This window comes from Arachis ipaensis, chromosome B7 (genome assembly GCF_059453495.1).
Source record: "Arachis ipaensis isolate K30076 ecotype BB chromosome B7, ASM5945349v1, whole genome shotgun sequence".
NCBI classification, from domain to species: Eukaryota; Viridiplantae; Streptophyta; class Magnoliopsida; order Fabales; family Fabaceae; genus Arachis; species Arachis ipaensis.
In genome coordinates, this window is record NC_142442.1 from 44549486 (window position 1) to 44553885 (window position 4400).

At 39.9% G+C, this 4400-nt stretch overlaps 1 non-coding gene across 1 annotated transcript; it reads left to right on the top strand.

The window, feature by feature from the left end:
• Window positions 1-4023: 4023 nt before the first annotated feature.
• Window positions 4024-4127, top strand: LOC148550999 (small nucleolar RNA R71). Its single transcript, XR_015892652.1, has one exon. It is a non-coding gene; the product is annotated as a small nucleolar RNA R71 (small nucleolar RNA).
• Window positions 4128-4400: the final 273 nt, after the last annotated feature.

Consider the following 4400-nt stretch of genomic DNA (forward strand, 5'->3'; position numbering starts at 1 on the left):
AAGCTTCCTTTATTGATTTTGTTGCTTCCTTGCCTAGCCTCTTCTTCCCTGAAATCATCCAAACAATTGCATCAAAGTCTTGCAAAATTTCATGAGAATTCTTCCATTCATAGCATTCAAGTAATATGACTAAAAACTCATGGAATTTGCATCAAAATCATATTGTTTGGATGGTTCATTGCTTTGTTATTCATTCAACCATTCTTGGTTACTTTAAGCTCAAGAAAATGCATAAAACAACTAAAACTAACAGAAAATGCTAGTGAAACTAGCCTAAGATGCCTTGGCATCACAACACCAAACTTAATACTTGCTTGTCCCTAAGCAAGTCCTGAGTTATTTGAGAAGAAAGTTTGAAACAGAAAGCAATTACATTGGCTATATTAGCAAGCATTTGAAGTTCATCAAAAGGGTTTTATGCAGAAAGTTGCAGCATCACTTTTTCATTCTTATCAGGTAAGATTATCACTTTTCATTGCATCCATCAAACACTGCTATGGCCTCTTGTTATTCTTATGTCCTTGGCACTTTTCTCTTCTTTGTTTTTCTTTTCTTTTTCTTAGAGCTCCTTTGCTCCTTGTTTGCTTAGTGTCATGTGTTGCACAAGCCTTTGGCATTTTCTTTTTCTTATCAGTGCACTACACATATCCACTCCAGGCATTTTAGTTCACATTTCTTCTTGAGACATTGGTGCCCAGCACCTCTTTGTGTGACTAAATGTTTTGTATTTAGGTTGCTCTTGATAATGGACTTTTGGTTGATAATCCCGGGTTAGTTAACCCAAGTTACCAAGTGTTGAAACACTCCTCAGAACCTATTCATCCAAGCATATCCTTAATACATAAACACCACAGGCATTTGTCTCAGAAGTTCAAACCATTGGTGCCTATCTTATTTTCTCAATTTTTTTGCTTTTTGGTTGCCCTTTTTCAGTGGCTTTTTCTTCTTCTTTTTCTTTCTTTTTCATGGCCAAAGACATTTATTCATCAAGATCCATAGACAGTTTTCAATTTCTACACAAAAAATGATAATTCTACACTCTATTTCCAGTGATCTGACTAAACAATCAAGCATGCATACCACCACTTAATTCTACTTGATTTGTCACTAATTGAGCCAAGTTACTTTTGTTCAAACTTTTCTTTTATTTTTGGAAACAGAACAAGCATGGCAAGCATTTGTTTAAGAAGGTGAAGTTATATCCAAACATCTAGGCATTCACTTTATTCAAAGCAATAAACAGACAAACATACTAGAAACTTCACATTCCAGAAAGATTCAACAATTACAGTTTAAACCAGAACAAGCATGCTTTTGTTTGCCCTTTTTAAAGAATTGTCAAGGAACAACACCACCTTGTGAAATTCCTTGTTTTCTCTTTGTTGCCAGGAAACATTTTGATTTCTCCTTCTTCTCCTAGTTGTTGCTTCCTGTTCTTTCTCAGATCCTTGTTTCCTTTCCTGCAAAGAGTGATGAAGTTGCTTGCTTCTCAAGCACTTGAGTGGTTAGCTCAACTATGTATGGGCAAGTGTCTGAGTCTTAAGTTGGTGTGTGAACACCAAACTTAGTCTCCTACTTACTCCTCTGCTCTTTGAGTCCTTGAATTCTCCTTAGAATGAAGTTGCTGCTAAGGATTTTAAGCATTTCTGTGATTGCTTAGAATGGTTGTTCCTTTCATATAATTCAAAGGTTGTTGTGTTCAGTTGATCTTTATGGTGGAACACCAAACTTAGAGTCACACATTCCCCTTTGAATTATTGATCCACGAATTCATTGTTTGGTGTGAAACACCAAACTTAATTCTTTGCAATGCACAGAAACTACTTCACCCATTTTATTGAAACAAATAAAAGAAACAGCAAAGGGGTATTACCTCAGGTTGGGTTGCCTCCCAACAAGCGCTTCTTTAACGTCACTAGCTTGACGGTTGCCCCTTGTTAGGGTGGATTGTAGTGCTTGATGTCCTCTCCTCTCACTATGAAAACGTCCCCATTTGATTCCTTCATGATTTCCAAATGTTCCATAGAAAGAACTTTCCTGATTGTGAACACTTGAGGGAGCTGGGAAGGAATGGTTTTGAGGCAAGGTGGGATTGGCAGATAATGACTTGATATCACTTTATCTCCCGGAGAGAAACCTTCAGTGGGAATTTTCTTGTTTCTCCACCCTCTTGGCAATTTCTTTACAATTCTTCCCTTTCTCTTGAGGATTTCTTTATTGACCCTTATGCCAGGAGGATCCTTCTGATCTGTTTCTATTGATTCTTGTGGCTTTAACTCTTGCAATTCTTGTTTGCCTTCCAAGGACTGTTTCAGAGTTTCAGCTGCTGGATTGCTTTCCTCCAAACACAGATGGCTACTATCATCCTTAGGCTTTTCAGGTTCTGGTTCAGGCTCAGATGCAGGTTTGAAAACATTGAAAATGAGCTGTTCATCATGTATTCTCAAAATTAGCTCTCCTTGTTCTACATCTATGAGCGCTCTAGCAGTGGCTAGAAATGGCCTTCCCAGAATGATAGGGTGTAGGTAGCTTTCCTCCATGTCCAAAATGACAAAGTCTGTGGGGAAGAAATAATTTCCCACTTTCACCAGCACATTCTCAACTACCCCTTCAGCTTGCTTCTAAGTTTTGTCAGCCAGTTGTATGATTACGTCAGTGGATCTCACCTCATTCAGTTGTAGCCTCTTCATAAGAGTCAGAGGCATCACATTTATGCTAGCTCCTAGATCACATAATCCTCTGTCAATTTTTGTTTCCCCTATGATGCAGGGGATATGAAAACTTCCTGGGTCTGTTTTCTTAGAGACTATGTCCTTCTTGATGAGGGCACTGCATTCTTTGTTCATTATTACAGTTTGTCCTCCCTTCAAAACTCTTTTCTTGCTCAGCAATTCCTTTAAATACTTGATATGTGTAGGCATCTGCTGGAGAATCTCAAGAAAGGGAATATTGATATGGAGAGACTTAAATGTCTCTAAAAACCTTGAATAGGTTTTCCCTTTTTCACCTCCTCCTAACCTCTGAGGAAATGGTGCTTTTGGTTGGTATGTTTCCAGCATGCCTTTTTGCAGTTCCTTGGCTTGCTCAGTTTCACTTTCCTGCTTAGCTTCTTCCACACCTCCCTTCAAGATTTCTGGCTCCTGTTCTGAGGGTCTGATTCCTTCTTCTTCTGAGACTTCCTTCAATATGGTGATGGCCTTGCATTCTTCCCATCTCACTCCCTTTTGTTCCCCTTTAGGATTCTTTTCTGTGTCACTAGGGAACACTGCAGTTGACTTGGGAGCCTGTTGAGATAGCTCTCCTACTTGAGACTCCATCCTCTTGAGTTTTTCACCATGGTTCCTTAAGGTAGATCTCACATCATCCCTAAAGCTTTTCAACTCACTTATGTCCTGACCCATGTTTGCCAGCATTCCTTCTATCCTGTTTAATTGATCTTGAAATTGTTGGTTCGGATTAGGTTGGGTAGGATGATTATTTTGGCCATGATATGATGGTTGGGAGTAAGTGTTTTGTGTGGCTTGGTATGATCTTTGGTTGGAGTTTTGGTATGTGGACTTGTTATGTTGGTTTTGCTGGTTTCCCCACCCAAAGTTTGGGTGGTTTTTCCAGCCTGGGTTGTAAGTGTTGGAATGTGGATCATATGGTTGCCTTTGTTGATTTCCTACATAATTGGCCTCTTCCCAATCACCTCCTTCAGTGCTTACTTCCTCTTGATCTTGTGTGTGTATTGCAGCCACTTGCTTTGTTTCTAATTTCCTGGTGAGCTCTGCTAGTTGCTTGGTAAACACCTTGTTTTGGGCTAAAATTGTATCAACATGGTTCAGCTCCATGACTCCCTTAGTGTTGTGTCTCTCTGAAGCATAGTAGTACTCATTCTCAGCCACTGTCTCAATCACTTCAATGGCTTCTTCCACAGTCTTTTTCCTGTTCAATGAACCTCCTGATGAATGGTCTACAGCCTTCCTTGATTCATAAGAAAGTCCATCATAGAAAATATGCAATTGCACCCAGTCATGGAACATGTCTGGTGGGCATTTCCTTGTCAAATCCTTGAATCTCTCCCATGCCTCGTAGAGAGTTTCACCATCTTGTTGTCTAAACGTCTGAACCTCAGATCGAAGCCTATTGACCTTTTGTGGGGGGTAGAAACGTGCCAGAAACTTGCTTTCCACCTCATCCCAGGTTGTTAGGCTCCCCCTTGGGAATGATTCCAGCCACTTAGCTGCCTTGTCCCTAAGTGAAAATGGGAACAAGAGCAGTTTATAGGTATCTTCCTGGACTCCATTGGACTTCACAGTGTCGCAAATTCTCAGGAATTTTGTGAGATGTTGGTTTGGATCTTCATTAGCACTCCCACCAAATGAACAATGATTCTCCACAAGTGATATTAGCTGTGG